Source organism: Pan troglodytes, chromosome 6 (genome assembly GCF_028858775.2).
Source record: "Pan troglodytes isolate AG18354 chromosome 6, NHGRI_mPanTro3-v2.0_pri, whole genome shotgun sequence".
Lineage (NCBI taxonomy): Eukaryota > Metazoa > Chordata > Mammalia > Primates > Hominidae > Pan > Pan troglodytes.
In genome coordinates, this window is record NC_072404.2 from 71,532,627 (window position 1) to 71,559,713 (window position 27,087).

The window sequence follows — 27,087 nt, forward strand, 5'->3', positions numbered from 1 at the left end:
AAGTCATAGAAACAGAGAGTACAAAGTGGTTCCCAGGAGCTGGTGGGTGGGAGAAATGGGGGGTTGTTAATAAAAAGTGCAAACTTTCAGGTATAAAATAAACAAGTTCTAGTGGTCTACTGCACAGCATGGATGTTACTGAATGTTATCTTAGTCTGTTCCAACTGCTGTAATAAAATACCTTAGAGTAGATAATTTATAAGCAGTATAAACTGAGTTCTCACAGTTATGGAGGCTGAGAAGTCCAAGCTCAAGGCACCAGCAGGCTAGGTGTCTGGTGAGGGTCCAGTCTCTGGTTTCAAGATGGCACCTTAAATTGCTGTGTCCTCACACAGCAGAAGGACAAAATAGGCCAAACTCATTTTCTCAAGCCGTTTTACAATGACAGCTAATTGCGTTGTTAAGGGCAGATTTTTCATGCCGTAGCAACCAAGTAAAGTCTAATACTATTGTATTGAGGATTAAGTTTTAAAGTAAAATTGGGAGGGACACAAATATTTGAACAATAGGAATTATGTTAATTTAACTGATTGTGAAAATGATTAGACAATGTGTGCATGTATCAAGTCATCGCATTGCACACCTTGAATATACTCAAGCCTCACTTGTCAGTTAACATTTTTAAATTAATAAAATAAAATAAAATGTGGAAGTAATTTATCCTTTGAGCAATAAAAAAGTCTACTGAAGATTTTTTAACACCAGCACTACTTTGGCTGTTTGGTGTTGTGAGATTGCTAAAAACTGAAAAATGCAGAAAGAAATGGAAAGAATCACACACAGTCTTCACAAAAAAGTCAGCTCTGAGTGTGAGGTGGTGTTAATCTGGGTGAGGCAATGACAAGTGAGGGCAAATTAAAATAACCCTAAGACAAGATTTTCAGAATAAATTAAATTTTGTTAGCTTACTGGAAAAAATTACATTACTAGCCATGTAACAAACCTATTTTGTATAGGTGGTGAAACCAAATTTTAAGTATAAATTATGATGTATTAAAAATCAAAAAGAATATTTTTGTGGTCTTAGAAAAAAATTGCTAAATGAACAAGTAAGCAGAATATACAACATTTTCAAATACTAAAGAAAAAAATCATTGAAAATTGCAGGATTTTAGGCTCCAAAAGACTCACTAATTTAATAGAAGCAGAAATCCTACAGCTAGAAAATTTGCAGATAGAAAATATATTTTTCAGCTTGGAAATCAAAATAGAAACTACAAATTCAAGTGTAACCAACAAATAATATATACCTACATATCGTGTAACTTTTTGTTGAAAAAAGACATTTCGAATATTATAATATAGTAATTTTGAAATCAGATTATCATCCTTCTTCTGTGTTTTTGTTGCTACCTATTGTGATGTGTGCTCTGTCATGCATGTACATTGACATCTCTGTTCCATCAGCTTGGTAGTAAGCTACTGATTTGCAGAGATTTTCTTAAATGTTTGTTATTTCCCCACTTCCTCCAAATAAATTTTATAATGTTCTCTTTTGGGTGCATGTGTGTGTGTGTGTGTGTGTGTGTGTGTGCTGGAGCATGCCTTTACTAATCAGCCAGAAATTTACAACTTGGTTCTTGCCTTACTTTCTGCTGATACAGAGTTTGAAGGTCAAACAAGGGTGAATACTGAGGGTCTTCCTGGGATTTTTTCTTCTCTTTTCTTTTCTTTTTTTTTTTTTTTTTGAGATGGAGTTTCACTCTTGCTGCCCAGGCTGGAGTGCAATGGCGCAACCTCAACTCACCACAAACTCTGCCTCCCGGGTTCAAGCGATTCTCCTGCCTTAGCCTCCCAAGTAGCTGGGGTTACAGGCATGCGCCACCACACCCCACTAATTTTGTATTTTTAATAGAGATGAGATTTCTCCATGTTGGTCAGGCTGGTCTCAAACTCTAGATCTCAGGTGACCCACCTGCCTTGGCCTCCCAAAGTGCTGGGATTACAGGTGTGAACCACCATGCCCAGCCCTCTTCCTGGGTTTTTCTAGACTGCATACCTGGCCCTGAGCCTCCATATGACCTCCTAAATTTCCTAGACTGTTATCACAGCCCAATCCCCAAAGTGTCCCATTACCCAGTCTTTCCTTTTAGGGCTTTTTTTTAGCATGATTATTTTTTCCTCTATTAGTATATTTTGTCCCAGGAAAGCCAGGTAGTATATTCATTTAAAAGTTTGGGAGAACTTATTATTATTGACTTGAGGTTTTTTTTGTTATTGAGATTTTTTTGTTGTTGACTTGAGATTTGTCTTTCTTTTTTAATGAAGAAATTCACTGGTATAGGTTTCCCTCAAAACACTGCTTTCACCAGTTTCCATAAGTTTTACATTTTGGTTACATTGTCATTTATGTTAAAACACTTTCTGATAAGTATTTGTGGTTTTCTTTTGATCCATAAATTATTTGGGATTTTGCCATTTAATGTCCACATACTTACGAGTCTCCTAAATTTCTTGCTTTCATTGATCTCTGATTCTATTATAATTAGAAATCACCCATTGTATTATCTCAATCTCTATTTTTACTGATGTTTTATGGCCCAGCAGGTGGTCTGTCCTAGAAAATGTTCCATGTGGATTTGAGAAGAATATATATTCTCATGTTGGATGCAGTGCTGTGCATATGTTTGTTAGGTTTAGTTGTTTTATAATGTTGTTCATGTTTTCTATTTTTTATCTTCTGTCTACTTGTTCTATCCATTAATATAAGTGGAGCATTAAAGTCTCCAACTATTACTGTTGAATTATCTATTTCTCCCTTTATTTCTGTCATTTTTGCTTCATGTATTTCTGTGCTTATTTGATAACTGCATATATGTGAATAATTTTTTATATTTTCCTGATGAGTTTACCCTTTGCCAATACAAAATGTCTTTATCAGTATATATTTTTTTGTTTTGTTTCATTTTGTTTTTGAGACAAGAGTCTTGCTCTGTCACCCAGGCTGGAGTGCAGTGGCACAATCTTGGCTCACTGCAACCTCCGCCTCCTGGTTCAAGTGATTCTCCTGTCTCAGCCTCTTGAGTAGCTGGAATTACAGATACCTGCCACCATGCCTGGCTAATTTTTGTATTTTTAGTAGAGACAGGGTTTCACCATGTTGGCCAGGCTGGTCTTGAACTCCTGACCTCAAGTGATCCACCTGCCTTGGCATCCCAAAGTGCTGGGATCACAGGCATGAGGCACCGCACCCGGCTGCTTCTTGCAAGTTTTTGAACGTGTCAGTGAAGAAGCAGTTGTGTCATTTTGTGAAATAAATTTCCATTTACAAACACAGGAAGAGGACACATTCATGGACTCCAAACATAGGTCGAGCTGGCCCTCCTTATTTATTGGTTCTGCATTCCTGGATTCAACAAATGAGCCTCAAAAATATTTTTAGTAATGTTTCTGTACTGAACATTTACAGAATTTTATTTTTCTTTTCACTATTCCCTAAACAATACAGGATAACAACAATTTAGGTATTAAAAGTAATCTAGAGAAGATTTAAAGTATGCAGGAGAATATGCATAGGTTATATGTAAATACTATGCCATTATATATAAAGAACTTGTGCATCCATGCATTTTGGTATACAAGAGGACTCCTAGAACAAATCCTCCAGAAATAGCAAAGAAATATGATAAAGAGTTTACAGTGTTCATAAAACTCTAGCTGCTTACTAGAACAACAGTTCGATGAAATAAAAGGCAGACTTGAAACTGTCCTTGGCCTGTATGGCTTGGCTGGCAGCCCCTGGCTTGCATGCCCCTTCTAGCAAGATGCACGTTAAGGCCACTATGTGCAGCTGAGGGAGAGTCAGGTGGCTCTTCACCAGGAGCAGATCACATCCCTCTTTTTTCACATTCCTCCCTCTTAAGAGTGTCATGCTGAGAGGCATGCCTTCTTGATGCAGGAAAGAATTTGCTGGCAAGCTCTGCCAAACATCTGTTTCCATGTACTTCCTACGTACCCACAGTTGCAGATCATGAGAAATTAGATAGTTTATCAAAAATAGCTTTCACTTTTTAAAATGTTCCTTTTTAGTTACAGTTGAAAAAGAGAGAAGACAGTGCTAATTCTAGAAATGAAAGAGGATCTATCATTACAGAGCACATGAAGAATTAAAGAATAATAAACATTATAAACCACTCTATGCCCACAAATTTGATAACCTAAATAGACAAATTCCTTGAAAGAAACAACCTACCAGAATCACACAATAAGAAACAGACAATGTGAATAGTACTACATCTATTAAAGAAATTGGGTCAATGATAAATAACCTTACCAAACAGAAAGTACCAAACCCTAGTATATTTATGTAAATATTTAAAAGAAATTATTCCAACTCTCTACAATCTCCTCCAGAAAACAGAAGCAGAGTGAATACTTTCAAAGTCATTCAGTGGGGCCAGAATCACCATAATACCAAATTTAGACAAAGACATTACAACAAAAAAAATGCAGAGCAATATCTCACATGAACAAAGATGCAAAAGCCCTCACCCAAATATTAAGAAATCAAGTCCAAAAATGTAAAAAAAGAATTATTTACTACAACCTAGTGAGATTTATTACAGGCATGCCAGGCTGGTTCAACATTTGAAAATAAATTAGGCTGGGTGTGGTGGCTTATACCTGTAATCCTAATGCAGTAGGAAGCCAAGGAGGGAGGATCACTTTAGGCTGGGAATTCAAGATAAGCCTGGGCAACACAGCAAGACTCTGTCTTAAAAAAAAAATTAGTTCATCATATTAAGTTAAAAAAAGATAAGATCTTATCAATACTTTCAGAAAAATCATTTGACAATATCCAAAACCCATTCATGAGAAAACCTCTCTGCAGACTAGAAATAGAAGAAAACTTCCTCAATTTCATAAATAATGTCTATAAAAAACCTACATCTGGCCAGATGTTGTGGCTCACGCCTGTAATCCCAGCATTTTGGGAGGCCAAGGCGGGTTGATCATGAGGTCAGGAGATTGAGACCATCCTGGCCAACATGGTGAAACCCTGACTCTACTAAAATACAAAAAACTAGCCTGGCGTGGTGCAGCGTGCCTGTAGTCCCAGCTACTTGGGAGGCTGAGGCAGAGGAATCGCTTGAACTCGGGAGGCAGAGGTTGCAGTGAGCCAAGATCGCGCCACTACACTCCAGCCTGGAGACAGAGCAAGACTCCATCTAAAACAAACAAACAAACAAACCCTGCATCTAACCTCATACTGAATGTGGTTTTTGTTTTTTTTTTTTGAGAGGGAGTCTCGCTCTGTCGCCCAGGCTGTCCAGTGGCGCGATCTCGTCTCACTGCAAACTCCGCCTCCCGGGTTCCCGCCATTCTCCTGCCTCAGCCTCCCGAGTAGCTGGGACTACAGGCGCCCGCCACCGCACCCAGCTAATTTTTTTGTATTTTTTAGTAGAGACGGGGTTTCACCATGTTAGCCAGGATGGTCTCGATCTCCTGACCTCGTGATCCAACCGCCTCGGCCTCCCAAAGTGCTGGGATTACAGGCATGAGCCACCGCGCCCGGCCCTAACCTCATACTGAATGTTGAAACACTAGATGCTTTCCTGCTAAGATCAGGAGCAAGGCAAACATGTCTCCTCTCACCATTCCTATATAACATTATACTATAAGCCCTAGGTAATGCAATAAGACAAGAATAGAAAAGGTACATAGAGTGGGAAGGAAGAAATAAAACTGTCTTTTTATACAGATGATGTAATTGCATATGGAGAAATACAAAAAGATCACAAAACAAAATCTTAGAATAACCAATTTTAATGAGAAATTATAGCAATTTGCACAATATAAGATTAATATACAAATGTCAATTACTGTCCTATATATCAGTAATGTAGTTAGAATTTGAAATTTAAAAATTCAGTGACATTTAGGCTAGCACCAATAACAATGAAATTCTTAGGTACAAATATAACAAAATAAATATAAATATAGAATCTATATGAAGAAAATGACAAAACTGTAAAAACATCAAAGAAGATCTAAATAAATGGAGAGATAATCCACATTCAAGTAAAGAAGGCTTCAACATTGTTAAAATGTCAGTACTTCCCAACTACATTTACATATTCAATGCAATCCCAATCAAAATTCCACAAAGTTAGTTTGTGGATATTGACAAACTGATTCTAAAGTTTGTATGGAAAGGCAAAAGGCTCAGAATAACCAAGAAAATATTTTAAAAGGACAGTTATAGGAATGACACTACCCAACTCTAAGCACTACTATAAAGCTACAGTAATCAAAACAACATGGTAGTGGTAAAAAATAATAGAGAAACATCAATAAAACAAAAGAGAAAGCTCAGAAATTGACCCATAAAAATACAGTCAGCTTATCTTTGAGGAAAGAGCAAAGACAATTCAATTGAGAATGAATAATTTTTCAACAAACAGTACTGAACAACTGGACATCCACATGCAAGAGAAAAAAAGAAAAAAAAAAAAACCCTAAACCTAGACCTGACAACTTTCAGAGAAATTACTCAGAATGGATCACAGACCAATATAAAAGGAAAAACCACGAAACTCCTAGAAGATAACAAAGAGCAGAATCTGAATTACCTCAGGTTTTGCTCCTTTGATAAAACACCAAAAATGTCAGGCGCAGTAGCTCACGCCTGTAATCCCAGCACTTTGGGAGGCCAAGTCAGGTGGATCACGAGGTGAAGAGATCGAGACCATCCTGGCCAACATGGTGAAACCCCGTCTCTACTAAAAATACAGAAATTAGCTGGGCGTGGTGGCATGTGCCTGTAGTCCCAGCTACTCCAGAGGCTGAGGCAGGAGAACTGCTTGAAACCAGGAGGAGGAGGTTGCAGTGAGCCAAGATTGCACCACTGCACTCTAGCCTGGGCGACAAGGCGAGACTCTGTCACAAACAAAAACAAAAACAAAAACAGCAAAAACATGATCCATGAAAGGAAAAATTGCTAAGTTGAACCATATTAAAAATAACATTTCTGCATTGTCAGACACTGTTAAAAAATAAAAAGACAAGCCACAGAATGGGAGAAAATATTTGCAAAACACATAACTGATAAAAGACTGGTATCAAAAATATGCAAAAAAATTCCAGAGCTCTTAAAACCCAAGAATAAGAAATGAACAACCCAATTATAAAATGGCAAAAGATACAGATCCTTACTAAAGAACATATAAGCATGGCAAATAAGCACATGAAAATATGCTCAACAGTATGTCATTGGAAATTGAAAATAACAATGGCATACTGCCACACACATATTAGAATGGCTAAAATCCAAAACAGGGGCTACACTAAATGCTGGTGAGGATGTAGAATAACAAGAGCTTGTTGGTGAAAATGCAAAGTCCTATGACTAGTTTGGAAGACAGTTTGCCAGTTTCTTACAGAGCTAAATACACACTTACATACAATCCAGCAATCACACTCTTTGGCCTTAATCCAAAAGAGGTGAAAACTTTCATCTGCACAAAACTCTGCAGGTGACTGTTTAGAGCACTTTTATACATAATTGCCAAAACATGGAACCAACCAAGATGGTCTTCAATAGGTAAATAATGTTCTTAATAGGTAAATAATGTTCTTCAATAGGTAAATAAATAAACTGGCTGTGGTGCAAACATACAACAGAACATTATTCACTGATTTAAAAAAATGAGCTGTCAAGCTTGAAAAGAGGTGAGGAACCTTAAATACATATGGCTGTGAAAAAGACAGTCTGAAAAGGCTACATACTATAGGATTCCAACTATATGACATTCTGTAAAAGGCAAAACCATGGACACAGTAAGAAGACCTGTGCTTTCCAAAAGTTTGGGGGGAAAAGGGGTGAGATGAATAGATGGAGTACAGTGGATATTTTAAGACAATAAAACTATTTCGTATAATGCAATAATGGATACATGTCATGTCATCATGCATTTGTCAAAATCCACAGAATGTAAAACAGAAAACATGAATTCGAATGCAAACTTTAGATTTTAGTTAATAACTTTTCTATATTAGTTCATTAAGAGTAACAAATATGCCACACTAATGTAAGGTGTTAATAATAGAGGAGAAGCTGGGTGTGGGGAGAGGATATATGGGAACTCTGTACGTTCCGCTCAATGTTTATGTAAACTCGATACTCATCTAAAAAATAAGTCATATTAAATATCCCAGTGATGACTATCAAAAGTAGAATAGATTTAAAAATTATACTATGTTCATATAATTGAATATAGTACTATGCAGCAATTAAAATAAATAAATTCAGATGTTAAATGTCATCACCATGATGGTAATCACAAAAAGAAGCTATAGAATATACACAAAGGAAATAAAAAGTTAAAATATTTTACTAAAAAAAATCAACCCAATACATAAGAAGAAAATAATGTAGAAAATGTAAAATAAAAAGACGTAAGGTATACAGAAAACAAATAGCAAAATGACAGAAATCTACCTATGAATAATTATTTTAAATGTAAATGGATTGAACTATCGAATTAAAAGGCAGAGATCAGCAGAACAGACTAAAAACCATGATGCAACTATCATGTTTGTACAAGACTCACATTAGATTGAAAGACACAACTGGTTGAAAGTGAAAAGAGAAAAACAGATATTTCATGCAAATAATAAGCAAAAGAGATTTGGGTTGTCCTATATTAATACCAGACAAAATAAGACTTCAAATTGAAAAATGTTACAAAAGAAAACAAAGGCATTATGTATTCAAATCCAATAAGCAAACAAAACTGAGGTTCTGACTTTCAGTAATGCCAGAGTAGCTTGTTGAACACTCTCACAGGTAACAATGATAAAATCTGCACAAAATATATATAGTTACACAGAAATGCACCACTATATACAATACATGCGTGTGTGTGTTCACCGAATGAGGATTTCAACTGTGTCCACTGTAGGGGAGGTAGGTATTGCTGTTTGAATCCAGTCAGATTAACCCCTCTTCAAATAACAATGCTCTTCAAAGGAATACAACAGAATTTAAAGTCTCTCTAACTACTATTTATAATTTCTAGTACACAATATTAAAATTCATGAAATGTGTGAAGAAACGTTAAAATGTAATCTATACACAAGATAAAAAGCAGGCAGCAGAAGCTAATTCTAAGATGTCCAAGACGATGTCATCAGCAGACAAGGGTTTGAGAGCAGCTATTATAAGTATAGTATGTTCATGGGGATAAAGGAAAACATCCTCATAATGAATTAACTCATGTGGAGCCTGAGCAGAGAAATGGAAATGATGAAAAGAATGGAATAGAGAGATAATGAAATGAAAAATTAAAAAGACCGTTGAGTTTATAAACAGTAGAAACAGAAGACAGCAATAGAAATCATCCAATCTGAAGAGTGAAATAAGTTTGAAGAAAATGAAAAGCGCCTTGGAGACCTGTGGAATGACTGAGTACGAGAAGGAGAGGGAGAGACAGAAAAATTAAATATGATACAAAAGCAAATAAACAATAGCCGAAAACTTGCAAAATTTGGTCAAAACCCCAAATTTGTATATTCAAAAGGTGAGCACACTTCAAAAAGAAAATACACATAAAACCATACCAAGGCCCTATTAGAAGACTGGCAGGGCAGGGTTTTCAAGGGACTTGCTATGATTTCTCATTTTCACTATTTATAATAATGGACAATATGCTCTCCTTAGAGTTTTCTTCCTGCAGAAAGTCTGTTACGTCAGGTGCAGATGACTTTTTAGTCTAGTTTTCAAGGTTTAATTTCTTAACTTGGAAATCAATTAAATTTGTTTCTTAAAATCTTGCAGTAAAACTGATGCTCCGGAAAGATGCCCAGGGAGATTCTGTCCTGCTGCGTCCGCACTGTACAGAACTGACGCTGTGCCTACGCCCGTTTCAGAAGCGTGGAGTACTTAAGAGTTAATCTAAAAAAGCAAATATAAAAATGGATTCAAAAAAATGATCACTGTTAAGTTCCACCGGCAAAGTCTTAAAAGCGGTACCAAAGGGAGTATTTAAAAAGGGATAAAGTTTTTCCAGGGAACCCTATTCAGGGCAGAAACACAGACACTGTCCAAACCTCACCACACAAACTTCTCTCACGTGTTGGGAGGGACCAAGGCGCTCAGGTCCTGCACCTGCGTTAATTACGGCAGGCAGGTCCACACCAGGACCCCAGGGCCTGGGAACCAGCCTGTGTGGGGGGGGGGGCAGAGAAGTGGTGGATGTGGCTCGCAAAGTAGTTTAGGGGGTCCCTTTCTCCTGGGACATTTTCTCCTCTTTATCACAGTGACAGGAGCGTCTGTGTGCGAGGCCTGACCCAGACGCCGGCCATGCAGCCAGCCCGGGGTCCAATAGGTGCATCTGGGGAGCAAAGGGAGACCGAAAAAAAGGTGGTTTTCAAAAGTGAAGTGCCAGGTTACCAGAGACTGGGCACCTTCACATGAGGCAGCAAACAACGGTTTAGGACACTCACGAGGAAGCTTCCCTCGCCGGACCAAGGGGCAGCACTGCGCATGTGGCCAGGGGAGGAACAATAGAGGGTGGGGCTAAAAGGAGAGGCCCCTCAGTGGGAACGGGTGGGGTCGACCCGGCGGGGGGGTGAGGGGGGGTGAGGGGGGGTGGGGGGTGGGTGGGGTGAAACGAGCGTTACCATGGCAGCCCTGCGGCGGAAGCTGTGAGAAGCTCTTGGCCTCTACCTGTTCTGCGAGAAAGTAAACTTTGGGCACGACAGGTCATGAAGTCGGCACGTTGGGGAGACACCGTGTCACAATGACAAGGTGAGATCAGCTGCCCCGGCCAAGCTGTCTCCTCGAGTGCAGGAGAGGTTTGTGAACAGCCAAGCTTCCCTCCGCATGGCGGAACTGCACTGGAATCCTGAAAGAGCTCGGTGCAGAACGGCCCTTTGCTGGGAATGATGGGAGCTGTAGTCTCTTATCCGCACCCAGGTGTTAGTTGTAGGTTTACAAGACTACAATCCCAGCACGAAACAGGATTGGGAGTGGTACAGATCCCTGGAGGGAGACATAGCGCGGTGCGCTACTGCAGGGTATTTGGCAGGAGTAGTGTCTTAGCCGCTTCCGGCCGTTGGTCGCAAGGCTGCGGGACTACAATCCCAGCATGCAACGGGAGTGGGGTTGGTGAGGACACCTGGGGGGGCAGCGCGGGGCGCGCCTCGCCAGGCATGCTGGGAGAAGTAGTTTCTTCACCGCTTTCGGCCGTTGTTCGCAGGGCTGCGAGACTACAATCCCAGCATGCAAGGGGAATGGGTTGGTGATGATACCTGGAGAGGGCGGTGCGCGCCTCGTAAGGCATGCTGGGAGGAGTAGTTTCTTTTGTTGTTTTTTGCTTTTTTCTTTGAGACAGAGTCTCGCTCTGTCGCCCAGCCTGGAGTGCAGTGGCGCGATCTCGGCTCACTGCAAGCTTGGGAGGAGTAGTTTTTTTAACCGCTTTCGGCCATTGGTCGCAGGGCTACCGGCCCACAGTCCCAGCAAGCGCCGGGCTCGGGGGTGGTGCGCAGCCTCAGAGGGAGGAGCTGGGCCGTGTGGACCTCTCGGCTTCCAAACCTACGCTGGCCCCTCATTCTGTGCCACCCTGGCTAAGGGGATTGAGTCCGGAGAGGGACTTGAGGGGTGGGTCTGTGCTGGGCAGTGAGGAGGGTGTGACGCTGCGAAGTGCATCTCGCCTTTGCCCAAATCGGACGGGTCTCAGCCTCACTCCACCTCCCGCTGCTCAGCTCGGTTTCCCTCAAAAGCGTCGCCCCTCCTCCAGCCCAGGGGGCCGCCTGCTTTCCTAAGCTGCTGTGGAACTGGCCTGAGGTCCCAGACGCTGTCCATTGTGCTGCTGCCCTCTACACCCTCCAGCCAGAGCGCCAGTTCACCCGCTTTTGGGAGAACTCTGCCGCCTGACCTGTCCGCGGATAAGGTCACAACTTTGCAGGGGCGTGACATGGGCTGTGGCTTCCTGGAAATGTCACCCTCACCAGCAACTTTTACATAGATGTGAATTTTGAGACATGAGGGAGGGTAATTTTTGGTTTACCCAGGCGATGTTAAGAGCAGAGGGGAAAACCCTAATTTCCAGGCATGTGTCCTGAGCCAGGGACAGGTTAGCCAGACCCTGCTCCCCCAGTGCCGCCAGAGAGCAGCCTACTGCCCTGGTTTCTGTGGGAGTCCCTTCATGCTGCTGGGCCTTAGCCTCAGGGACAGCTCAGTCAGGTGACGGTGGGGATCACCCATGGGCTTCTGGAGCTGGGCCGGTGGTCCTGGAAGGGCCGTCCCATCCCCCTTGGAGAGGGTCTTTGTGCTGAGGGATGCCCACAGAGGCCTGGATACCAGGAATACTGCTCCAGGCCAGGGGCCTTTCTTCCAGATTTGGATGGAAGGAAGGAAGACTTGGTCAGCTTTTCTACCCAGCCCATCTGGCCCTTGCAGGGCTGCACCCCATGGAACTGGGTTCCTGGAGTCCTCGAGGGCTTTGTGTGGCCCACTTGTTCTGATACTGAGGACACCCCTACCGGCTGTTAATTTCAGAGTAAGGGGTGTGTGCAGACTGTGGCATGGGTGCATCCCAGGCTGCGCCGGGGACAGCACCCCAGTGTTCAACTTGGCTCAGGGCTTCCTGCCTCACGCCCTTTCCCCAGGGATGTTTGGCCTGGGCTCCAGCCCTGGTCCAGAACTCAGCTGGGAAGGGCTGTAACTCTCACCTCACCCTCTCGCCACCTAATATAAGGGCCTGACTCCACAATGGGTGAGACGCCCCCTCACACTGGTCTCTTCAGCCGTGCAGGGCCATCCACTCCATGCTGTGAGTTCCCACACTGAGCTGAACTGTGTTCTGGCTCTGGGCTGGGGCCTCCTGTGCCCTTTCCCTGAATCCTCTCTGGGTCTGAGAGACTGATTCTCTCTACTCCCTGGCTTAAGTCTTGACATCCTGGGAGGGGTTCTCAGAAGTGAGGGGCTCCTGCTGCTCTCTGGGTCTGTTGGTACTCACAGGTGTGGGTGTTGGCTTGCACTGAGAAGTCCAACCCTTCCAGTGCCCTTCAGGGGTCCTTCCAGAGCAGGAGTGGTAGGGCGTGGGGGAGTGCCTTAGAGGGGTCTTGCCCTCATCCTCTGCCCTGTCTCTGAGATGTGTCCAGTAAACCCAAGGTCAGCACCTCAGGAATGAAATGTCTTTTGCAGAAACTTGAATGAAGCTGGAGGCCATTATTCTAAGTGAAATAACTCAGGAATGGAAAATCAAATACCATTATTTCTCACTTATAAGTGGGAGCTAAGCTATGCATATGCAAAGGCATACAGAGTGATATAATGGACTTCGGAGACTCACAAGCAGAGGATGGGAGTGGATGGGGGTGAAAAAACTACCTATTTGGTACAATATATACAGTATATACTACTCAGGTGACAGGTGCACTAAAATCTCAGAATTCACCACTATATAATTCATCCAGGTAACCAAAAACCACTTGTACCCTAAATGATACTAAAATAAAAATTATAATAAAACAACCATAATAAAATTAAAATTATATAATTATAAACAAAAATTATAATAAAAAGCTTTTTTTTCTTAAAAAGAAAAACCCAGTGCCACAGTTTTTGGGTTCTGGTGTTTTGGGTAGAAAGCCCCTTTTGCTCAGTAACACACACACTACTGGAGAAACAAAATCCTAAAAATTCAAGAACCTTGGCATAAATGATATTTCTGACAAGTTATTTATACACTGCCTACATGAGTATCGCAGATATGTTTTAAAGACAAAGATCCATGTTAGACTGGGTCAGCTTTATGCTTGGTCATTTTATTTCCAATTCTCCCTTAAAATACAAGTCATGGGTTGCCATGGTGATTATTCCAAATGCACTGTGATTACATCGAACTGGTGACGTGTTCTAATTTCCCTCTCAGTTACAAAATGAGCCTGATGCTCTTAGCCATCAAAATCTCACCAACACCTACTACTTCAGTTTTAACTCTGGTTCCTGTTACAAGGAAATCACTGAAGGTTGCAAATCACAAAAAGACAAAAATGTTTTAATGAACCAAAAACTTAAAAAATTATACCCTCCTGAAGCCATGTAATTTGGTTTTTATTTATTTAATTGTCTGTTCAGGTTCATAAACCTACAACTGTAATAAAATATGCCATTCATGATAAGTTAATATTTATTGAATAGTAAAATAAATACACGGTAAGGGTAGATCTGGCTTCAGGTATAACTGTAATCAGGGCTGAAGTGATATGTCCAGTAGTCAAGGACAAATGTCAGTTATAATCTGACCTCCTCCACTTGAAACACACAACAATACTTTAAATGTCTGAAAAGAAAGTTACACAGGGAATACATGAAAGAACAGTTATGAATTAGATTAAAATTATGAATTAATCTTAGATTAAGATTATGAATTAGATTGTTATGAATTAGATTAAACCTGGTTTTAAAATAAAGACATACAAATATAAAAAATACTGAAGAACAATTAGCATAGAGGAGCACTAAAAGTATGATAATGTGTTTAAAAATATTAGTTTCTGAGTTAAGTTTGTAGATATAGAGACCTGACAAAGAGTTGCTCCTACACATAAAACAAGCAAACAAAACCCTGGAGAAACTGCAAATGAATGGATGGTTTCTCCTGAGCCCTTTAGAGAACTGAGGTCATGGGGCAGACTACAAACCCAACATCAGGGGATGCAGAAGCCTGCAGGTCACACAGGCCCCAGGTTTTATGTGCACCCTGAAAACCATGAAAACTGGTAAAATTAAAACAGAACTTTTGAACTAGTTCCTAGTGGCTGTGTGTGGGAGGGTGAGGAGAATGTGAAACCTTGGAGTCTACAGACATAGGGTTTACACCGTTGTGTATAATTTTTCTAGGAACCCTACAAGGCCTGTCAGGGAAAATAGGGTGGAATCCTGAGAATGCTCCCACACAGTGCTGATGGGGAAGGACCACTATCCCATCCACTGCTACAACTCTGGAGACACAGCTCTCCTATCTCCCCTATGTGACACAAGGCCTAATCTACAGAGAAAGAGCATCCAAACCTGAGTCACAAGGCACTGGGGAAAAACTCCCGAACTGAGGGTAGAGAAACAAGGCCAACACCCACATTTTTGCACAGATGCATCTCCCATAAAGAAAACAAATTATTAACTTACAGGGCACTGTTGCAGGCCCACTTCAACTGGGAGTTAAGAACATGGAGAAGGAGTATCTCTCCCCTACCATGGACAAGTAGGGACAGGAATGTGTTCTTGCCCTGGCATTGCATCTACAGGAGGGGCAGGAAACTCTTCAAATGTCAGTAACCCCACACCCCAGTTCACAGTGCTAAGTCTGAGGCTTCCTCAGAACATTGGAAATCCCCTCGCTCCCTCACCGCTGCTACCAGGCTAAGAAGCATGGAGTCAAAAGAACAGTGGAATATAGCTGAGCCAAGTGCAAGAAACCATGTGTGGGAAGAGACACAAAGGGAAGGCACAGCAAACCCGGGAGATATTAGCAAAGTATCATGAAAGGGATTTGAATTTCCTCGTCATCAGAAGGCTATTACTGCCATAACGACTTTTAATCCCAGCCTACCTCTCATCTACATGACCACAAACCCCTACACTAAGGCCTATCTGAGGGAAAATCGCTCATCGATAACCTAAAAACTATCCCCTTTCAATGCCAGTGGGCTGATGAAAAAAATAAAAAGAATAAAAAACCCATTTACCCCAATGCACTATCCTATACAACATATGCTTTTAACAAAAATTAGAAGCCAAGACATCCCTTTTTATCTTTAGTGAGATATTTATTTGTGTTAAAACCAAATTAAGGTCCCAGTGTGGAGTTCAGGATGCTGGGACCTCAGACCATGCTGGGCGCCCGCCTCCCGCCCGCCGTGGCCCGACCGCGTCCAAGAAGGCCCAGCGGAGGCTCCGGGGAAGGCGACCCTGGCAGGCGGCCAGACCCGCGACATCGAAATCGGCGTCCGTTGCCCACGGAGCGCGGGAGGACGCACCTGCAGCCCGACGAGCGCTCGCACCCGCGGGACACGGCGCATGGATTCCGCGAGTACACTGTCGCGGCCACGGCATCCCGGGCCAGCACCGCGGCCTCGGCTCCCTGCTCTGCGGCTCTATCCCCAAGGCGGCTTTGGGTTCTGAATGTTCCAGTTCCTCAGCAGCCAGACGCGGGATGCCCAGGGACGGCCTTACAACAGCGCAGGCTGCTGTGCGGCTGGGGCGCCCGCGTGGCCGGGGCCGTGGTGGTCGTATTTCCCATGGACGCCATCAAGGTGAAGTTCATCCACCGCCAGACCTCCCCAGACGTCCAGTGCAGAGGAGTCTCCCACCAGGGTTAGAGAGATTGTGCGGGAACAAGGGGACCCAGCGGGGCCTCACGGCCCCCGCGCTGAAGCAGGGCTGGAACCAGGCCATCCGCTTCTTCTCCTGACCCCGCTGCATAGCTGGTACTGAGGGGACAACCCCAGCAAGCCCATGAACCCGCTGGTCGCTGGGGCCTTCGGAGCCATTGCAGGCGCAGCCAGTGTCTTGGGAAACGCTCCACTGCACGGGATCGAGACCCGGATGCGGGGCCTGAAAAGCACAAATGCAGAACACACGGGACTGCGGCTGCAAATCCTGAGAAAGGAAGGGCTCAAGGCCTTCTACCACGGCATTGTCCCCCACCTGGGCCGGGTCTGCCTGGATGTGACCACAGTGTTTATCCTCTGCCATGAGGTAGGAAAGCTGCTCAACAGTGTGGAAGACGGAGTAAGCCCGGAAGGGCCTTGAGGGGACCGCCCCAGGCACCTCCAGAGCTGCCACCACCCTTGTCTCACAGGATTCCAGTGCAGAAATGCCAAGCGGCCCCTGCCCAGGTCCCTCGAGCTCTGTGACCTGCCTTGTGCATTATGACGTCAAGTCTGTGTGTTCCCTAGGGCCATGTCGCCCCGTGGTCTGTATGTGACACCGGCCCTGTGTCCACTCGTCTGGCCCGGTGTTGGCTGGATGTCCATCTGGCCTGTGAGTCTGTGCCCCCTTGTCCATGTGCTTACTGTGAGCCCTGGGCCTGTGATTCATGTTCTGCGTCATGTGACACTGCACCCCACCTCCCAGGGTGCCCGTGTGGCCTGGGTCCTCGAGCCTGTCGCCCTGGCCCAGTCCCAGTCCACTGCCTTCCACCCTGCCCTGGCCTACCACAGCTGCCTCCAGGCCTCGGCCTGGTTTCACCGCATTCTCGGGATTACACCCCTGACCCCCAAATCCCGCCCCCCACCAGCGCTTCTCCCACTATTGGCTTAACTGGCCCGCTGGCCCTCCCTACGCCCAGGAGAGGGTGACACCCACCACTCTCAGGATCACCCTGCCAAGGCAGAGTAAACCGGATCCTATTGCAAAAAATAAAAAATAAAGTATGAAGCACAGAAGAAGATAAGGTACGAGGAAAAAGGGTTAGAAGTTTTTTTGTTGTTTTTTTTTTTGAGACAGAGTCTTGCTCTGTTGCCCAGGCTGGAGTGCAGTGGCACGATCTTGGCTCACTGCAACCTCCGCCTCCTGGGTTCAAGTGATTCTCCTTCCCCAGCCTCCCGAGTAGCTGGGATTACAGGCACGCCCCACCAAGCCCGGTTAATTTTTGTATTTTTAATAGAGACGGGTTTCACTATGTTGCCCAGGCTGGTCTGAAACTCCTGGCCTCAACTGATCCGCCCACCTCGGCCTCCCAAAGTGCTGGGAATACACGCGTGAGCCACTGTGCCTGGCCGGGTTGGAAGAAATTTGATATCACATAAACTTTGCATACTGGAAATATATTTATAATATTTTAAATGTAAAAAGTATTATAAATATATTTATATTTATAAATATTAATATAAAATATTAAATTTAATTATTTTAAATGTTTAAGTAAAAACAAATGGGGAAAAGATGATATCAAAATAATTTTTGAAAGAGCAGGAAACTATAAACTGAACAAACAAATTTGGAAAAGAGCAAATAGAAATGGAATAATTTAAACATAAAGAAATTTAATATACAATATATGAGTTAATTATAAAATTAGACTAAGTTGATGATGAGAGAATTAGTAAACTGGATTAATGAACTGGAATTTTGAGCAGAACGAATATAACCAAATAAAAGGAAGAGAAACAAAATAATAGCAATATGTCTGTAATTATACATATGTGAAGAATAGAAAGAGTAAAGCACAATTATTTCACTTGAATCCATACAAATAATGTCATGCTAATAAATAATTATTTACAAATTTCTGAAATTAAAAACCAGACATGTGCCTAAAAGAGACACTGTGCCTGAAAGAGAGCAATAAAGAGGCCGGGTGCGGTGGCTCATGCCTGTAATCTCAGCACTTTGGGAGGCCAAGGTGGGCGCAACATTTGAAGTTAGGAGTTTGAGACCAGCCCGGGCAACATGGTGAAACCTCGTCTCTACTAAAAATACAGAAAAATTAGCCAGGCATGGTGGCCAACACCTGTGATCCCAGCTACTCTGGAGGCTGAGGCAGGAGAATCGCTTGAACCTGGGAGGCTGAGGTTGCGGTGAGCCAAGATTGCACCATTACACTCCAGCTTGGGTGACAGAGAAAGACTCCATCTCCGAAAAAAAAAAAAAAAAGTGAGAGAGCAATAAAGAAAGATATCCAACACGATAAGTCAAACTGCATAACACCAAAGAGAATGAAGAAAATTAAAATCCATGAGAGAGAGAGAGAGAATCTACACAGGTGAGAATAAAATCTCCACAGCCCATGGCAGAGCCAGAAAACTGAGAAGGAGATACTAAGAGTGCTGAAAAATTATTGTTCAACCTATAATTGAATACACAGCTAGCATATTTTAAATAAATAAGGGTAAAGTAAATAACCTTCAAAAGTAAACACACACACACACACACAAAAAGAGAAATTTCATCTACCAACAGGAGCATCTTAAGTGTACACTTTAAGAAGATAGAAAAGTTGTCTTATATAAAATTTAGGGAATCAAAATTAAATGTAAGAAACTTGTGGACAAAGGGAACTATGATGTTGGACTTTGAACTAAAGAAACCACCAAGTTCTTGGCAGCATAGTTTTCAAAAGTATTAAGATGAAATAAAAGTGTAATAAAATAATATATCAAATCGCCTGCTTCTTGAAAAATTTGATGTCAAAATCTGTTTTTCAGATAATTGTTTTCATAATTCATTAATCATCTATGATATTTATATGACACATTATGCAAAATTTTGATTATTCTTTTATCAGACCTAATTAGCATAAAAGGGCTAACAGAAATTGCCCATAAGCATCTGGACACCCACGATGACTGAGTCATAAGCCCATAACAGGGTTGAGGAGGATGAGATGATAAGGTCCACCCAGTACATGACCACAGAGCAACTCACCAGCAACAGAATGGTCCTTGTGGCCCTTTTCTCTGGGGAGGCTTTTGCAGAGAGGTTGGTGCTGGGAAGGTACTGGGGTTGTGTCTGATGTCTGGACAAAATAATTACCATGTATGCCCTTGAGAGAAACATGATTGCTACAAAGAAGACATCTGTAAGTAGTGGCAGCATGAAAAACAGACTCCTGATGATGTAGCTTATGTAAGAAAGTGAACAGTATTTACTGATACTTAGCACATTGCTATTGGTCACATTAGAAGAGGCCACAGTGGAGGAGGGCAGGTTATTACTGAGAAACAAATTGAGAACCCAAAGAAGTGAAAGATGCAATGTGTGAATTTCTGTTTAATTTTTGCTGACCAGGAGGTGCCGGGGGTAATGGTGACAGCCTGGAGCATACTCCGGAGGCAGGTGGTGCAGATGGAGAGCCCTCATCCCTCTATGCATGTAGACTACCTTACACTTGAAGTCATTCTGAAAATACTGTGACTCAAACAGGTCTGGAGCTGCCAAGAAGCTCACAGTGAGGAGCGTCACTAAGTGGACAAGGGCCAGGTGACAGGTGATGAGGTCAGTGGGCTTAGGCCTGCAGTCCAGAGGGAGTGTGCAGATACAGAAGAAAAGGAGGAAGGTGTTGGCTGTGAGTCCAATACCAGCTTGGAAAAAAAGGGCAATTTTTAATAGTGTCATAAGTGGAACAAGGTCATCTTAATCATGAAGAGGAATCATATTTTATATATCTGAAAAAAGCAATAGATATCCTATCATCACTATTTATTGCATGGTCAAAATTATTACCAACATTATCATTTTAATTTTACCCATTTATCTTGATTAACCCCAACTATCTTATATAAATTCTTTAAAATGTAGCCTGAGCTTTATTTTATAACAAATAAATATCATAAAATACATATCTCAAACATCCACATAACCACAGTCACACCTATGTAGGGTGCACATTATCTATACTCATATAGTACTTGTGGCTCACTCCTCAGAAAGCATTTCCTTCCTTTCTGAATTTCTCAAATCGCTGAACATTCTCAGGTCTCGAATTTTTTTCTTCATAAAACTTTTCAGCTTCTAAGAATATATATATTTCAATGCTCAAAGACAAAAAACTGTCCACTAAAAATTTTATCCTCAGAAAAACTATCAATTAAAAATAAATAAAAATAAAGACATTTCAGATAAATAAAAACAAAGACATTTCAGATAAATAAAAACTGAGGCAATTTCTTGATAGCAGACAGATCATTTGAGAAAGAATAAAAATAAGTTTTCAGGCTGAATGCAAGTAATCCCAGATAATTTCAATGCCCCAAAAAGACAAAGAGGACTAGTAAATGTAACAAATATTTAAGGCAATATAAGAAATATTTTTTCTCATATTACTGATTGTCAAAAGCAACTTTGTAATATTGTTTGTAATTGCATCTTCAGTGCAATTTATATAACATAAAGAAATTTAATTTATTTGCCAATAACAGCACAGAGAAGGTGAGTTCAAAAAAAGCTATATTGGGCTAAGAAAACCTGTCCAGATAATAACTTGTATCCACAAAGATTTAAAAAAATACGTTAGTAAAACTGAAAGATTAAAATAATACCATGAATAATAAGAAGTTTAACAAAATAAACCTGTAAATATACAAGTGCTCTTTTTTCTTATTTCAGCTAATTTAAAACAAATAAAATTATATGAGCAGATAACTATAAAAACATATTGTGTTTGTAACATATGTAGATTTAAACATTAGTACCCAAACTAGCAGGGAAAGAGAGAATAAAGTTGTACAGGAGTAACATTTTCATAAAAAGAACATAGGGTTAAAATGTGATGCTCCAACAAATGCATACATACATATACATAGTGTAATTCTCAAATTAATGTAATTAGCAGGTACTATTATGTGTACCTGCTGGTGCCCTAATCTTGGACTTCTCAGCCTCCATAACTGTGAGAACTAAGTTTAGACTCTGTATAAATTGCCTATTCTAAAATATTTTGTTACAGAAATAGGGATAGCCTAAGACAACATTCATGGACATCCATGCTATAAATTAAATCACCAGAACTTATTTATTTTATATCTAAAAGTTTGCACTTTTGATCAACATGTCTTCGTTTCTTCCACCCACCACCCCCTAGGAACCACTGTGTGCTCTCTGTTTCTATGACTTTGACATTTTTGGCTTCATACATGAGTGAAATTAAACAGTATTTGTCATTCTGTGTCTAGCTTATTTCACTTAAGCTAATGTCCTCTAGGTTCATTCATATTGTTGCAAATGGCAGAATTCTCTTTTTTATGGCTGAATAATATTCCATTATATAAATATTCCATAATTTCTTTATCCATTCATCTATTAATGGATACGTAGATTGTTTGCATGTCTCAGTCATTGTAAATAATTCTGCAATGAATATAGAAGTGCAGATGTCTCTTCTAGAGACTAATTTTATTTTCTTTGGTTGTATATCTGGAAGTGAAATTGATGGATAATATGGTAATTGTTTTAATTATTTGAAAAAGGTTCACAGTGTTTTTTATAATGGTCGTACTAATATTTCTGTATTTTTAAGGGCATGTTATACTCTGTTGGGAGACAGTTTTTATAGACCTGTCGGTTAATTTGTTTTATGTCTTATATAAGCTTCTGTTTGGACAATCTTTTCAAGGATGTTTCTAAATAACTAACAGCCTTGTGTGAAGTGAGTAGTGTCTCTTTTTAGAGCAGAGGTCAAATACATACATAAATAATTTAATAAAAATTATGTTTTCCCCAGAGGCAAAGGTTGGGAAGGTTTTATTTGAAACACTTTATTGATTTTTCAGAAAAATTCTCTGTATTTTGGTGAAGTAAGAGAGTAGTCCTTGAATGGAAGAGAGGACAAAAAGGGAACCCCAAAATACATGACGTGCTGAGAACCCCAAAGTCCAGTGGAATTCACGTCAGGCATACATTCCAGAGAGGTTCTGAGTGAAATCCCTGCTAGAAAATTTAGCCATATGAGATGAAGGAATTCCCCAAATTTAGAGGTATCTCCTAAGTCAAGAAACAAAATGATGGAGCGGGGCAGGGGCTCAATCCTTAAGAGTTTTTCAATTTTAGAGGAACTGGGAAAGCACATGGGGACCTCCTCATCTAACAGGGTGGGGGATATGAGATCCTGATGCAACATCAGAACAGCAATAAAACATTGATTAGTTGGTGGGCAAGGGTCCTTGGCATGGCGGGCTAAGATTGGCTTCCTAGTGGCTGGGAGTGAGGTCTAAGGCTCAAGACAGCCTGTGCTGAGTAGGCAGGAAGGCAACTTATCAGCTTGGGTTTGATAAAAGGAAGGTTTAGAGGTATCTCCCTCAATCTTGGGGAGTGACCCTCGCAGCAGAAAAATTGTGGCCAGAGTCTGTGGCAAAAGGAGCCACTCCTTTTACTGGAACTTGAGGCAGTCAGACAGCAGGTACCGCATGGCTTGGGGCAGTTGCTGGAGATTTTTCTGAGGTCCAGGGACAAAGAGTCACAGCCCACCATAAAGATAATCTGGTCACAGCTGCCAATGTGGCTGTAAGCAGTGAGCCATTCATGAGTTTTTAGAGCACAGCCACACTGGCATAGACGTCCGACTGGGAGCTGAAGGGTTTCAGGTTCTGCGCGAAAGTCACCTCATCTGCGATCCATAAAATGGAGGCTGAAGGCTGCTCCAAGGGCTGGGCCCTGCTTCATTGTGTCTTCACTGTGGTCAAACGGGAGTCACTCATCTTTACTGGGAACGCTTTGTGTCAAAAAATGTTATTAGACTTGAGATCTTCTTGGATAGTATTCTTGACATGGAAGTAGTTCATGGCCTAGGCAGTCTGTGGGGCCATGTCAATTAGCTGGATAATAATATAATATAATATAATATAATATAATATAATATAATATGTAACATAATATAATATGTTGCGATATAATATATGTCAGACATTATATAATGATGTCATAATACATTGTGACATCATAATACATATATTATGATGTCACAATGTATTATGACATATATCATATGTAATACATTGTGATATCATAATATATTATACCATAATATATATGGTATAATACATTGTTATATCATAACATAACATTTTGATTTTTTAATATATTTTATTTTTTTTATAAAATAACATAAATTATAATAATATGACATCATATTGGACAAAATTTTATTATATTACATTATATTACATATCGTAGTATATTGTGATATTATAACATAAAATTTTGTCATATAATCTTATAAGAAAATTGATTTAAATTTTGTAAAAACATTAGCATATAAACTTAATAGAACCTAAGAAAATTATCTGCTCTCATGTAAATGACCACTTTTTCGATAACTCTGTGAAGGCCAGCTATGAGTGTGAAAAGTGTCTGCTACTTACTTTATGAGACATTGACTTCCAAATCATCACTGTTATTAACCAGTGCCCTTGCAAGATAAGAGAATATTTTACTCTAAGAAAGTATTTCCTTTTCTTTTTTTTCTCTTTTCTTTTTTTTTTTTTTTTGAGAGGAGTCTCGCTCTGTCGCCCAGGCTGGAGTGCAGTGGCGCGATCTCGGCTCACTGCAAGCTCCACCTCCTAGGTTCAAGCCATTTTCCTGCCTCAGCCTCCCAAGTAGCTGAGATTACAGGCGCCCGCCACCAGGTCCGGCTGATTTTTTGTAATTTTAGTAGAGACGGAGTTTCACCGTGTTAGCCATGATGGTCTCGATCTCCTGACCTCGTGATCCACCCGCCTTGGCCTCCCAAAGTGCTGGGATTACAGGTGTGAGCCACCACGCCCGGCAGAGAGCATTTCCATAGATACCATAATAGGAATTTTGCTCACTTTGGTTAATAAATTATTATAACTTTTTTGGTTATTAATAGTTTATGTCATTATTAAAAATATACTTCTACAGATAACACATAGCACAGGTGTTTGATTTGTCCTTTAACCTCAGGTCAAATTTAAAAATTTTTATTCATCAAATTTTATTTATTTTAAATAAAAGAGACCTTGTATCTACCATGTGCTGTAACATCTGTACTTTGTTAGAAAGACAAATTTTCAGACAAAACTCATGACTATTTTGAAATTCTCAGACCAAATTCAAGCCTATTTTTATCAAAATCTAGATTTTAGGTAATGTTTCTAGGTGTTTCCTTTCAATAAAAATCCAAACCAAAACAAATTAAAAATGTGTAGGTAATTCCCATGCATATCAATAATTTTTCAGTGGGGTACTTTTATTTTTAAGAGAGGTATTGTTTATATGTATGTATTGATGTGTCAATCCGGTACAGTGAATATTGTACCTTTTTTTTTTGACAGCATCTCACTCAATCTGTCAGTCAAGGTGGAGTGTAGTGATGCAATCACAGCTCACTGCAGCCTTGACCTCCCAGACTCGAGCAATCCTCCCAAGTCAGCATCCCAAATAACTGCACCATCTACAAGTGTGCACCATCTACAAGTGTGCACCATCTACAAGTGTGCACCATCATGCCCAACTAATTTTTTAAAAATTTTTGTAGAGATGAGGTCTCACTATGTTGCCCTAGTGAGGTCTTGTTATGTTGCCTAGGCTAGTCTCAAACTCCTGAGCTCTGGCTTCCCAAAGGGATGGAATTACAAATGCAAGCCACTATTTCTGGCCAAGATTGGACCTTTCAATGAGCTCACATCTTACTTTTTAAAAAACCTAATTAAAAGATAAAGTCGGAGTAACAAACGGGTTTACAGTAATGATTATTAACTTGGATACTTCTATTCTTAAAAGAAAAATTGTTTATATGTGCATATTGATGTTTTAAAAAGTACAGTTAAGATTGAATCTTTCTCTTTTGTTTTTGAGACAGAGTCTCACTCTGTCACCCAGGCTTGTGTGTAGCTGCCCAGTCACATCTCACTGAAGCCTCAACCTCCCAGACTCAAGAGATCCTGCTATGTCAGCATCCCAAGTAGCTGGGAATACAGGCATGCACCGTCATGCCTCATTTTTTTTTTTGTATTTTTGGTAGTGATGTGGTCTCACTACATTGCCTAGGCTGCTCTCAAACTCCTAAGCTCAAGTGAGCCTCCTGTCTTGTCATTCCAAAATGGTGGAATTACACAGGCTTACGCCATTGTGGTCAGCCAATATTTTACCTTCAATTAGCACACATCTTACCTCTGAAAAAAATAATAATAAAGAATAAAGTCTGGGTAGAAAATGGATTGGAGTATACATAAAACAAATTTGGCACATTATTAGTGGTTGTTGAGCTGGGTAACAGGCGTATTATACTGTTTTCTTTATTTTGTATATGTTTTAAATTTTCTGTAATGAAACATGTATACAAATACAAAGTTGATTTACAATGTTAGCTCTTAAGACCTTAGTGACTTTGGGGAGCAAAAAGAGAGAAAGTGGGATTGTTGGGCGCAAGATGGCTGAATAGGAACAGCTCTTGGCTGCAGCTCCCAGCGAGACCAACGCAGAAGGCAGTGATTTCTCCATTTCCAACTGAGGTACCCAGTTCATCTCATTGGGACTGGTTAGGCAGTGGGTACAGCCCATGGAGGGTTAGCAGAAGCAGAGTGGGGCATCACCTCACCCAGGAAGTGCAAGGAGCCAGGGAACTCCCTCCCCAAGCCAAGGGAAGCTGTGAGGGACTGTGCTATCCAGCCCAGATACTATGCTTTTCCCACGGTTTTTGCAATCCACACACCAGGAGATTCCCATGTGTGCCTGTACCACCGGGGCTCTAGGTTTCAAGCACAAAACTGGGTAGCTGTTTGGGCAGACACTGAGCTAGCTGCAGGAATTTATTTTGTTACTCCAGTGGCGCCTGGAACCCCAGCAAGACAGAACAGTTTACTCCCCTGGAAAGGGGGCTGAAGCCAGGGAGCCAAGTGGTCTGATCAGAGGGTCTCACTCCCATGGAGCCCAACAAGCTAAGAACCACTGGCTTGAAATTCTCACTGCCAGTACAGCAGTCTGAAGTCAACCTCGGATGATCGAGCTTGGTGAGGGAAGGGGTGTCTGTTATTACTAAGGCTTGAGTAGTCGGTTTTCCTCTAACAGTGCTAAAGAGGCCAGGAAGTTTGGACTGGGTGGAACTCAACAGAGCCAGCAAAGCGGCTGTGGCCAGACTGCCATTCTAGATTCCTCTTCACTGGGCAGAGCATCTCTGAAAGAAAGGTAGCAGCCCCAGTCAGGGGCTTATTTTTATTTATTTATTTATTTATTTTTGAGATGGAGTCTCGCTCTGTTGCCCAGGCTGGAGTGCAGTGGCACGATCTCTGCTCACTGCAAGCTCCGCCTCCTGGGTTCACGCTATTCTCCTGCCTCAGCCTCCGGAGTAGCTGGGAGTACAGGCGCCCGCCACCACGCCCAGCTGTTTTTTTCTATTTTTAGTTGAGATGAGGTTTCACCGTGTTAGCCAGGATGGTCTCTATCTCCTGACCTCATGATCCGCCCGCCTCGGCCTCCCAAAGTGCTGGGATTACAGGGTGAGCCACCGTGCCCGGCCCCCAGTCAGGGGCTTATAAATAAAACTCCCATCTCCCTGGGACAGAGCATCTGGGGGAAGGGGTGGCTGTGGGCACAACCTTAGTGGACTTAAACGTTTCTGCCTGCTGGCTCTGAAGAGAGCAGCAGATCCTGACAAGGAGGATTTTCCCAGCACAGTGCTT

General features: G+C 41.5%; 1 long non-coding RNA gene and 1 pseudogene across 1 annotated transcript; both read right to left on the bottom strand.

Annotated features, from left to right (window-relative positions):
- Positions 1-5,750: 5,750 nt before the first annotated feature.
- Positions 5,751-13,450, bottom strand: LOC129135481 (uncharacterized). The gene is made up of 2 exons (XR_008536367.2): positions 10,624-13,450; positions 5,751-9,895 (listed from the first exon to the last, which is right to left on the bottom strand). It is a non-coding gene; the product is annotated as an uncharacterized LOC129135481 (long non-coding RNA).
- On the bottom strand, positions 19,183-20,060 carry PANTROV1R-PS224 (vomeronasal 1 receptor panTroV1R-ps224 pseudogene; annotated as a pseudogene).